This window comes from Lissotriton helveticus, chromosome 9, assembly GCF_964261635.1.
Source record: "Lissotriton helveticus chromosome 9, aLisHel1.1, whole genome shotgun sequence".
Classification (NCBI taxonomy): Eukaryota; Metazoa; Chordata; class Amphibia; order Caudata; family Salamandridae; genus Lissotriton; species Lissotriton helveticus.
In genome coordinates this window covers 301,461,739-301,474,631 of record NC_136070.1, presented here as the reverse complement: position 1 = coordinate 301,474,631, position 12,893 = coordinate 301,461,739, and the positions used below count along the sequence as shown (strand labels likewise).

The following is a 12,893-nucleotide window of genomic DNA, read 5'->3' as shown; positions in this document are numbered from 1 at the left end:
CTGGATCCATTCTGCTGAGAATCTCACATTAGAACTGGCATTGCTGGGGTATAATATAGTCTATTTATAAAAAAAATAAAACATTCCTCCATATTCGGGGCGAGTGGTGTTAGATTCCAGATTGATGTAGGGGAGGGAATCTTGGTTTCCTCTGCTTCTTGAATGCGTGCATACCAAAGAGCTATCTCTTTCTTCCTGGGTCTGGGGTCTTGCAACAACTGCTCTAATTCCCAATTAACTGAGATATCCCTGGCTTCTGACTCATACCAAGATTTTAGTTTGAGATATTTAAATCTTGAAAAAAGGGGGCCTATCTTGGCTTGTAAAATTTCCCAGGGAAGAATGCCCTCTGAGTCAACCAAATCCAAGAGAAGTGGTTATACGTATAGGGAATTTTGGCACCACAGGGTTGAGTTGCACTTATTGTGTTATATTTCAAAAAGTAAATAACAGTGCTAAAGGGTGTGGAGATCCACTAAACTCCACAGGGCGGGCACGAAGCTCTCAACAACAATTCTACTCCCAAGCACACGTTTCAAGTAAAATTGCGGTTTCCCTCTTAGTGATAAGCAAATACAGTAATACAATGACAGAATATGCACAATTATTTTTTCTGTTTTCCTGTTCATGCTTTATTCTGGTGTTCTCTGCCACAACCAACACGTGTTTCATCGCTACAGGGTGTGATCCCGCGACTTCCTCAGGGCTGTGTAAACATAAATGTACAGAATCTACTGTCTTTGCAGATGTCATAATCTTCTGAGTCAATATTACTATTTTAGTACATAGTGAGGCCAAACAACGTCAATAACATAAAGGGGTGCTCATGTTAAATATACTGGAAGAAGTATTTTGACCGCAAAACGATGTTAAATCAAAGATGACATTCTAAGATACGGTGGAGAGAGTGGAAATCACTATTAACGCCAAAGAAAAGCAACCGTGTCACCTTAATGCCCACGTGCAGAATGGGCGGCATTCTCAAAACCTCAATGGTGTTTGTGAGTTGATTGGATTTTCGATATTTATATCGTGATTTAAAACCTATGTTTGTGCGTCAAGTAATCGTGCACCTTATAGCCATTAAAATCCAGTGTTTCATGCATGAGGACAAAGGAGAGGGTAAATACCTATTCTGTCCAAGTGTATAATTCTGAAAATAAAAGGAGGGCATGTGTACGGCGCCTATTCAGTAACCTCAGCAATCTAATACATCTCGAAATAAAGTTAATATATTAGAGAAACCTACTTTCAATATGGTGTTAATTCCGACCCACACAGGGGTTTCTATTAAGTATCACGGTTGATACGAAAGTGCAGTTCCTTTCGCGTGTACGTCCTGGTCCTTTCACCATAAGTTAAATCCTTATCTGTAAACCAACATGTATGGTCAAATCCGAGTTGTTTGTCTCATATCTCCAACCCATATCCTCGGTAGTACTAGGTATCCCTTATGTTAACCCTCACTCAAATCGTCTTTTAAGTAAAACATATCTGGGAATAATGGTTAGGCCAGCTCGCATCGAGCTCCATTACATGAAAACCCGTTGTATTTTGGTCTCGGAGCCATTATCGCTGCCAATTCCACAATATTAGTTGTGCTACACTCATTTAAAACGCGCACAAGGATAAAAGTAGTTTATTTCCAAAAGGCCTCTCCTAAGTTATCAATCACCAACAGCGTTATGGTCACTTTAAGTAAAATATTTTGGGGAACAATGGTAAGGCCAGCTCCCATCGAGCAACTTTAGATGAAAAAGCATTGTGTTTTTCTATCTCGGAGTCACTGTCGCTGCAAATTCTACACTATTATTCGTGTTAAAACCATGTAAACGCGCACATACCTAAACGTAGTTCATCCCCAAATTACCGCTCCAACTAGTCTTACGCACCACAGTTCTGATTGAGTTATCAATCCCAAATAACAAATTAAGTCGTAATATCCATGTCTCTATGCCTTTCATATATCCGACGCATAGCTCTAGTCTCACCTTATACGAATTGCAGAGTACAGCAATAATCCTAAAAGACGGCAGACCGTGTACGGCGTGCACTATCCAATTTGTATGGCACCTGCTCCATTTCCAAATACTTATCACCTCAGCTTCTTCGTTACAGTCCACTTCCGGTAGCTAGTTCGTGACAATAGAAAAGGGACTACGCAACTCATAGGTGGAGGACATCTTGGAATGGTGTGTTTGTGCAAAGTATCACGTAATGTTTATTTGTATTACAGCTGAATAACCGATTATCTATTAAAACGTATTTAAGACCCAAAACATATTTCCCTGGGTTAAATCTGGAATTCTCGTGCGATTATTATCCTGCGGATGCTACTTCTCGTTTAGAAATCTAAACCGGTGGCAAATTGTGTATCATGTTACATTATGGTGATCTTAATTCGCCCTTTGAAATTGCAAAAGGTAGTACCTCTAGTGGGTAGTCTATTGTGCCGCCCACAAATCTATTAGCGAAATGTGGTTCAATTGTGTTAAGAGCTCCGTGGTTTCTTAGAAGGTAAATAATCAGGTGCTCGTGAGGACATTCACAGCTCATGTGTCGCTAGTCATATTGTGATCAACGTGAAACTGTGTTTTGTTTGTTGGCGCAAAATTATACTCTTGTATCAGAATGTCCACTAAATCTCTCCATCACCTACTATACCTATACATATACAAGTCTAGTCAAACAGGTCATTTCAGATGCCGGTGATACAACTTGGTATCCAGACATTCCGAGGTAAGCATCACTAAAAAAGCAGAAGAGAATTGAATATCGTTCATCAGTACATTATCTTGTTTATACATTTAAGGGGAGCATAGATTAATTTCTGTGACGCATTCAGCATTCTACGTCCTTTGTATACTGATCTGTCAGGCACACATTCAATCAATCAATCAAAGACATTTATAGAGCGCACTACTCACCCGTAGGGTCTCAAGGCGCTTGGGGGGGGGGCCTTTACTGCTCGAACAGCCAGGTCTTGAGCTTCTTCCTGAAGGAGAGGTGGTCTTGGGTCAGGCGCAGGTCGGTCGGGAGCGAGTTCCAGGTCTTGGCGGCCAGGTAGGAGAAGGACCTTCCTCCTGTGGTCGCTCTACGGATGCGTGGGACGGCGGCGAGGGCGTGGCTGGTTGATCGGAGGTGGCGTTTGGGAGCGTAGAAGTTGATTCGGTTGTTGAGGTAGCTCGGGCCTTGATCGTGTAGGGCTTTGTGTGCGTGGGTGAGGAGACGGAAGGTGATTCTTTTGTTGACGGGGAGCCAGTGCAGGTCTCTTAGGTGTCCGGAGATGTGGCTGTTGCGTGGGATGTCGAGGATGAGTCTGGCTGAGGCGTTCTGGATCCGCTGAAGTCTCTTCTGGAGCTTGGCGGTGGTTCCGGCGTAGAGGGCGTTGCCGTAGTCCAGTCGGCTGGTGACGAGGGCCTGGGTGACGGTCTTCCTGGTCTCCGTGGGGATCCACCAGAAGATCTTCCATAGCATGCGCAGGATGTTGAAGCACGCCGAGGAGACGGCGTTGACTTGCTTGGTCATGGAAAGGGAGGAGTCCAGGATGAAACCCAGGTTGCGTGCGTGGTTAGTCGGTTTGGGTGCGGTGCCTAGGGCGGGGGGCCACCAGGAGTCGTCCCAGGCGGTGGGCGTGGAGCCCAGGATGAGGACCTCCGTCTTGTCTGAGTTCAGTTTCAGGCGGCTGGTCGTCATCCACTCGGCTACCTCCTTCATCCCTTCGTGCAGGTTGGCTCTGGCGGCGGTGGGGTCGTTGGTCAGGGAGAGGATCAGCTGGGTGTCGTCGGCGTAGGAGATTATGTTGAGGTGGTGTTGGCGTGCGATGGCCGCGAGGGGGCTCATGTAGACGTTGAAGAGGGTAGGGCTCAGCGAGGATCCTTGAGGGACGCCGCAGATGACTTCGGTGGCTTCTGACTTGTACGGTGGTAGGCGGACTCTCTGTGTTCTTCCGTCGAGGAAGGAGACAATCCATTCCAGTGCCTTCTCCTGGATTCCGACGTTGCTGAGGCGTTGCACTAGGGTGCGGTGGCAGACAGTGTCGAAGGCCGCGGAGAGGTCTAGGAGGATGAGGGCCGCTGTTTCTCCGTTGTCCATCAGGGCTCGGATGTCGTCGGTGGCGGCGATGAGGGCATTCAACTTTATATCATGCAGTTCATTTGTCATCTCCCAGAAAATAGTGCAACTCTTGGTCAATATTAAGGCCGCACTCGGTGCTACACATTTTGAGTATCCATAGGGCTTCCTTCCTACGCAACATTAGTTCCCTGTTACCCCCTCGAGGGTGTCTCGGTGTGTGGTCAATGCCAAAGTACTCAAAACGTATAGTTGTTGTCTGTACTGGGCAAACCGACATGTGTGCAGTTAGGGGGTACCTCATAACACCCTGCCTCACTGCCCTCATGTTTTCACCAATCCTCACTCAATGGTCTAATTATGCTGCCTATGTATACTTTCTTTCATTTACACTCTATCGCATAGACAACAAATTTTGAGAGGCAGTTGATATTAGTCCTGATCTCGTATTGTTTGCCATTTGGTCCATTAAAGTGTGTCCTTCTAGGGGTAGCCCACTTGCATGCCATCCATATGTACAGCTGTAATAGCCTTTGCCATATTTTGATAACCAATCATCATTGTGGGGAGTTGTGGGGTAGCTCGGGCTAAGCTTATTCCTCAGTGTGAGGCCTCTTCTGTAAGTAATTGCAGGTCTTTTTGGCACATATTTCTCTAGACATTTATCTGCTCGTAATAGGTGCCAATGCTTACCCATGCTACGACTCAATACCTTAGACTAGTTGGTGTAGCTAGCAATTAACCGGATTGTGTTGTCCCCAGTATGGGTCTTTTTGTGGTTCCTAAGTGTGTCTTCCCATTTTATCTTGTCTATTCTGGATTCTGCCTTTCTTAGGGAAATCCTGTAAGGTATCACATATTCAATTATTTAGTAAAAGTCAAAAAACAATCAGTGCCAGCAACAGTTCATCACAAAACAAACAACCTAAATCAATATTCTCAGTGCATCAATATTAATGAGCATTCAATTATAATTAGAAATTCATTCAAAATCCAAACGTTGTGCCAACTTCTTCAAAAAATTGTTTTTTTTCATTTTCTTTGTTATTTTCTTATGTTGACTTTCATCTCATGTTCCATCACAGAAATAATATGTTCAAACCTCCCAATGCATTTCGGTGCAGGAGCACCTTCATCAGAGGGCTACTGTAAAAGGTATACACATTTTCAAATTCATACAATTGCTTCAAGATCCATCTATATAACAAATCAACTGTTTTTAAAGAATAAAGCGTTTATCTGACCAAAACACAGTAGTCAATGCTTATTGCTTATGAAACACATACATGCAAAAACATGCTCCTGAGCATATTAACGCTACTTTTTCGCAGGCAGTGAAAACGAAAAAAGTAAAAGTAGAAGTGATAAAGCAATGGTGTTCAAACCACTCAAAAGCAGGGTGCTATGTGCCGTTACCCACCTCCACTGAATAACTGTCCCAAGGTTAGTCCATGCGTACCATAAAAAGTATAAACCTAACTTACCGCCACAATAATGGAGTGGTATACGTCCACATTAGTTGAAAAGTATCCCAACGCTTACCATTTCAAATTATTCACGCATTGAAACTACAAACCGTCTTTTTGCTCTGCGAAGGTTTTCCAAAGTTTAACGTTGCACTTGCCGCCCGTGTTTCTAACATGCAGCGTGTGATGTCAAATTCAGAACGTCGGCGCCATCTTAATTCATGAGCATCGTAATGGAACTAACAGCAACATGTGAGGACCCACTTGTACAAGCCTATAACGCATCATATGGATGCAAATCTATTTTGAGATCTCAAAGTTACTGTAACAAAAACTAATATATATGTAGTCAAAGTCTGCAAAAAACGTAAAAGCGGATATTCCTGGCATGTCAAGACCTAATCAAATGTCCAAGCCCAAAACGGAATTCAATAGCGTCAGTGTCTACAAAAGATTTTTTGCGTGGTTTGAATCCACCTTTTTAACTACAATTGTACATATCCAAGAGTAATTTCTGCACATAAATAATTCAAATACAATACAAATTATGCTTAGTAAAACAGATACAAAACCATTCCACATATGAAATTGAAATGTAACATATTCCTCATATTTACAAGAAACAAGTAAATTCAATGTTATCATTCAGGCCACAAGGCTGCATCATACAGAAAGTTTCTCTTTGAGACAAAAATCTATTAACTTCAACATGTGGTGCGCTAGACACCTGTTCCAATATGGTAAAACGTAACTGTGAAATAGTATGCTTATGCTCCCCCCAATGTACTGCCAGATTGGATTTAACGTTACCAGTGCGTATCATACTTTTGTGTTCTGTAAGACGAACCTTTATTTTTCTCGTTTTTCACCCAACATACACAAGTCCACACGGACATTTAATTGCGTACAACACCATCCTGGTATTGCAATCTGATGTGTGTCGTAGTGTAATTTGTTTTCCAGTCTGTGGGTGTGTGAATTTTTCACCCGTGATCACATTGCCACAGTTGCCGCAGTTTTAGCATTTGCGCATACCTAAACATTTGGGATTTAGGTGTTTATGTGACTTGGATTTTAGTATTTCCTTAAGGTTTTTGGATCTAGAAAATGCAAAGATAGGGGGACCCCTGAACACCTCCTTAAAATCTCCTTCCTGTTCAATGACCTCCCATCTTTTTAGAATACTTCATTTGATATCTTTGGCAGCTGTGGAGTATTTCAGTACACATACCTCTCTTGATGTAACAGGTTTGTCCGTTTTTTTGAGCAGTTGTGCTCTATTTACATTGAGTGCTTTTTGTTTTGCAACTTCCAATACCTGCTCTGGATAACCTCGTTTCAAATATTGCTTAGACATGTTCTCCATGTCATCCCTCCCTTGTATCTCATGCTAACGAATCCTCCTGATCCTTGTGAATTGAGAAAAAGGTAAATGATTTTTTAACGATGGGTCATGGAAACTACAGTAATGTAAGGCATTATTCCTGTCAGTAGGTGTTCTGTAAACTCTAGTTGTCAAACTGTTTCCTTTTTTTTAATACAAATGTCCAGAAAATGTATTGAATTACTGCTAATCGTATGCGTGAACTTGATCTGATCATGACATTGGCTCTTCTTTAGTATCGCCTCCTCAAGTTGTCGCTGAGATCCACATCATAGTACCAAAATGTCATCTATATATCGTAAATATAGTAACACATGGTCCTTCCAACACGTGTTCTGTAACACATGCGTGTCCTCAAACTTAGCCATAAAAGTATTTGCATAAGCCGGTGCTCCAGTAAGACCCATAGACGTACCGGTCTTTTGGACATAAAAACGTTCTTTCCATGAAAAATAGCTGTGATACAGACTGATATGTAATACAGTATATTGAGTGTCTCATCATAATTGTGTTTCAACAATAACCATTCTACAGCTTCAATTCCTTCTCCATGAGGGATGGATGTGTATAATGCCGAAACATCAATTGTACTTAGACGCACTTCTACATTTTCGGGGATGGCAACTTTTTCGAGTTTGTTTAAACAATCGGTAGTGTCCTGCACGTACGTGCACCATTGTTGCACTAGTGGTTGCAAATAGTGATCAAGAAACTTCCCAATCGGTTCATGTAGTAATCCACATTCCGCCACAATGGGGCGGAATGGTGGATCCACAGAATCCTTATGTAGTTTCGGTAACATGTATATATGTGGTCTTTTTGGATGATCAAATATCAAAAATGTATATGTGTTATCATCAATCCATTGGAGATCTTTAGCTTTTGTGAGAATCTGCAATAAAATGGTCTGGAAAGCCGCGGTAGGATCAGACTCCAAGGGGATATAGGTGTCATTGTCACTCACATGTTGTTCTACTTTCATTTCATAATATGAAGTATTCATAACTACCAACGCACCGCCTTTGTCTGCGAGTTGGAAAGTCAAATTCTCATTCATAGCCAGATTCAGTAAAGTTGTTAGTTCCTTTGATGTCAAATTTTTCCATTTCTGTTTTTTTTGGTGTATCATGGTTAAATCTTTCTTAACCAGTAATTCAAACATGTCCAGTGTTTTATTTGAAAGAGGAGAAATAAATGTACTCTTTGGTTTAAATTTACTGTGTGAAAAAGTTGTATCAATAGCAGGGGTTGATGTCTGTGCTATATGGTGAAAGAACCAATGCAATCAAAGTTTTCGCATGAATTTAAACAGCGAAACGTAGGTCTCTAGAGCATTCGTGCGGTACGTCGGGCCAAAAGACGTCCCTTTATTTAAAATGGCTCTCTCTGAACACGTCAAATCAACATTTGAGATATTAATAATTAATTCCTCTTTGGGTTGCAGCATGAGCCGTTCTGTTTTTTTGTGCCCTTATCCAATCCTTGTTCTCCTACTTTGTTGGGACCTTGTTCTTCCGGCGGGTGATTTAATGTTAGACCTGTCTCTAAAAAAGACTGCTTTGAAGTACCACTAGTGGTTGCTGCATCTCCTGCAGTTTCACTTGTTCCGACAGCCTGACTGGCCGGTGTACATGTTAGTACAGTGTCTGACTCAGTAGCTGTACTTTCTTCAGACGTTGATACCCCAGGTTTTTTATAGGTACGTTTCTGTGCATAAATGCCCGCCCATGTATAAACTTCATCAAGTTTATAGTTGATTGTGTCGCGCCTGAACTTACGCAATTTGCGTTCATGTACTTCCTTTGCATGAGTTTCCATGACCTCATTTAGACATTTGAGGGTTTTATCTAATTTTTCAGGGGTCATCCTTTTGGATAAATCAGTTTTTAAATCTTGAATCTCAGACTCCGACTCTTTCAAAATTTCTGATAGCTCGTCTATAATAAGTAATATAAGATCTAGCGAGCATTTATTAAGAATTGCATACCATTTAGACATGAATGGTTTGTTAAATTCAACATCGGTCTTAGGGCTATTCGAAGTCCTCGTGGTATGCGTTTAACCTTGTGCTACTGGATGAGTGTGGTGGCATGAAGCCTCTGATTGACTTCTCTCCTTAATGTATACTGTTGTTGTTTGATCAGTTGACTAGTAGGGCCGGGTTTGGCCTGAAACGCTCTTGTTTCTTTAACTAAAGAGTAAATACTTTCTCCTTCTTCATTAGTGTATCCCTTAATTTCAGCTTGATTCAAAGTAATATGTGAAATCTCATCAAAATCCATACTGGGTGCTGGTTACTGTGGCTAAACAGATAATTAAAAATTGAAAGATTCTGTAACCTGCACACCTAGTTAATCACACTATTCAACGTAACTTACATCCATCAATCACAATTTTTTCAATGGTGCTGTTCCTGGTATAGCCTGGATAGCCCTAACAGGCATTACAATTTACCACATTTATCAAACAACACTGTTTGAGGCCAAGAACGCACTGTTCACAAATCCTGTAAGGTATCACATATTCAATTATTTAGTAAAAGTGAAAAAACATTCAGTGCCAGCAACAATTCATCACAAAACAAACAACCTAAATCAATATTCTCAGTGCATCAATATTAATGAGCTTTCAATCATAATTAGAAATTCATTCAAAATCAAAACGTTGTGCCAACTTGTTCAAAAAATTGTTTTTTTTATTGATTGTTGATTGATTGTGGGTTTCTAAAGCGCTAGAATCAACTCCCGAAGGAGTATCTCTGCGCTGTAGACCGCTGGGGAACCCGTCCTGGCTTTCCCTGTGAGATGGTCCCTACTGGGTATCTCCAAGGTGAAACCAGGCATCCCCGGCGTATGTGGGGGGCCGTTGTGGAGATGAGGCAGGCTAATGCCCAGAGTTGCCGATTGTGATCCCTAGTTAGAGTAGGCACCGAGGCGAGAATTATCGAGTCCGTTGATCCTGGTCCAAGACCCTGCCGCGTCGGGAATTGATTTTCCTCTCATGTTCCATCACAGAAATGATATGTTCAAACTTCCCAATGCATTTCGGTGCAGGAGCACCTTCATCAGGGGAATACTTTAAAAGGTATACACATTTTCAAATTCATACAATTGCTTCAAGATCCATCTATATAACAAATCAACTGTTTTTAAAGAATAAAGCGTTTATCTGACCAAAACACAGTAGTCAATGCTTATTGCTTATGAAACACATACATGCAAAAACATGCTCCTGAGCATATTAACGCTACTTTTTCTCAGCCAGTGAAAATGAAAAAAGTAAAAGTAGAAGTGATAAAGCAATGGTGTTCAAACCACGCAAAAACAGGGTGCTATGTGCAGTCACCCACCTCCACTGAATAACTGTCCCAAGGTTAGTCAGTGCTTACCATAAAAAGTATAAACCTAACTCACCTCCACAATAATGGAGTGGTATATGTCCACATTAGTTGTCACTTACAAACGTTCTCCAATGTAAAAAAGTGCAAAAACGAATAGTCAAATCATCTGCATCTCTATGTGCTTACCACATCCTACAACTAAATTGCATACCTTTCCCAACGCGACGTTCTCACTGTCAACCCCGATATTCCCGTGTTGTTGCCAAACAGTACTGCAAAGACAATATGCCAAGACTTTAATCGTCTATCTTCTCCATTAACGGTCTTGCACTTATTAAAAAGTATCCCAAAGCTTACCATTTCAAATTATTCACGCATCGAAACTGCAAACCGTCTTTTTGCTCTGCGAAGGTTTCCCAAAGTTTAACGTTGCACTTGCCGCCCGTGTTTCTAACATGCAGCGTGTGACGTCAAATTCAGAACGTCAGCGCCATCTTAATTCATGAGCATCGAAATGGGACTAACAGCAACATGTTCGTACCCACTTGTACAAGCCCATAACGCATCATATGGATGCAAATCTATGCTGAGATCTCAAAGTTACTGTAACAAAAACGAATATATATGTAGTGAAAGTCTGCAAAAAACGTAAAAGCGGAAACCTTCGCAGAGCAAAAAGATGGTTTGCAGTTTCGATGCGTGAATAATTTGAAATGGTAAGCGTAGGGATACTTTTTAATAAGCACAAGACCGTTAATGGTGAAGATAGACGATTAAAGTCTTGGCATATTGTGTTTGCATTACTGTTTGGCAACAAGACAGGAATATCGGAATTGACAGTGAGAATGTCGCATTGGGAAAGGTATGCGCTGATAAAATCTGTATGCAATTTAGTTGTAGGATGTGGTAAGCACATAGAGATGCAGATGATTTGACTATTCGTTTTTGCACTTTTTTACATTAGAGAACGTTTGTCAGTGACAACTAATGTGGACGTATAACATTAAATTATGGTGGAGGTGAGTTAGGTTTATACTTTTTATGGTATGCACGGACTAACCTTGGGACAGTTATTCAGTGGAGGTGGGTGACGGCACATCGCACCCTGTTTTTGCGTGGTTTGAACACCATTGTTTATCACTTCTACTTTTACTTTTTTCGTTTTCACTGGCTGCGAAAATGTAGCGTTAATATGCTCAGGAGCATGTTTTTGCATGTATGTGTTTCATAAGCAATAAGCATTGACTACTGTGTTTTAGTCAGATACATGCTTTATTCTTTAAAAACAGTTGATTTGTTATAAAGATGGATCTTGAAGCAATTGTATGAATTTGAAAATGTGTATACCTTTTACAGTATTCCCCTGATGAAGTGCTCCTGCACCAAAATGCATTGGGAAGTTTGAACATATCATTTCTGTGATGGAACATGAGATGAAACTCAACATAAGAAAATAACAAAGAAAATAAAAAAAACAATTTTTTGAAGAAGTTGGCACAACGTTTGGATTTTGAATGAATTTCTAATTATATTTGAAAGCTCATTATTATTGATGCACTGAGAATATTGATTTTGGTTGTTTGTTTTGTGATGAACTGTTGCTGGCACTGAAAGTTTTTTCACTTTTACTAAATAATTGAATATGTGATACCTTACAGGATTTGTGAACAGTGCGTTCTTGGCCTCAAACAGTGTTGTTTGATAAATGTGGTAAATTGTAATGCCTGTTAGGGCTACCCAGGCTATACCAGGAACAGCACCATTAAAAAAATTGTGATTGTTGGATGTAAGTTACGTTGAATAGTGTGATTAACTAGGTGTGCAGGTTACAGAATCTTTCAATTTCTTAGGGAAATTCCATTGTATCCTCTTTTGTGAAATCTGGTCAGTGTCCCTTTCTTTTGGTCTTCGAAATCCGAGTCTACGCTGCAATTACGTCTCACTCTCATTATTTCCCCATATGGGATTGCGTTTATTTGGTGCGGTGGGTGCGCACTCGACGCATGTAAAAGAGCATTGCATGCTGTCTTCTTTCTAAAAATCCTGCTCTCAATTCTTGAACGAAAAACTCAACACCTAGGAAAGAGATGTTTGTTTTGCTATACTCCGAGGTAAAGCGAATATTGCAGTCATTGTCATTCATATATTCAATAAACTCAGTGAGTTTAGTCTGGGTGCCTGTCCATATCATTATACAGCCATCTATATAGCGTCCCCAGTATATAATGGAGTCGTCCATTGTTGGCCCTCTGGACCCCAGATTCTCATCTCCTCCAGCCATCCCATGAAGAGATTGGCATACGAGGGAGAGAATCTGGAGCCCATAGCCACTCCCTGTTTTTGTCTGAACCACTTATCCTGGAATAAAAACATATTGTTGTCCAGGATAAGTTCCACAATCTCCACGAGCATAGTGTCATCCCAGTTTAGATCTGAAAAAATACCTAGGATATGTTTCTTATCTCTAATGTATGAGGGTAGGTTTTTCACTAGGGGACTAAGGAAAACATCAACGTACTCCGAAATTCTTTCTGTTGGTCCCCCAATACCCGAGATAATCGGTCTACCAGGAGGAAATTGTAAAGTTTTATGCACCTTTGGCAGCGTATAAATGCATGGGTATCTAGGT

General features: G+C 41.0%; 1 long non-coding RNA gene across 1 annotated transcript in view; it reads right to left on the bottom strand.

Moving 5' to 3' along the window:
• Positions 1-10,823, bottom strand: part of LOC144783177 (uncharacterized) — a 73,355-nt gene extending 62,532 nt beyond the window's left edge. Inside the window, exons 1-3 of the long non-coding RNA XR_013601419.1 lie at positions 10,810-10,823; positions 10,622-10,714; positions 10,476-10,536 (exon numbers count right to left, since the gene is read on the bottom strand). This is a non-coding gene — a long non-coding RNA (uncharacterized LOC144783177). The remainder of the gene's footprint in view (positions 1-10,475; positions 10,537-10,621; positions 10,715-10,809) is intronic.
• Positions 10,824-12,893: the final 2,070 nt, after the last annotated feature.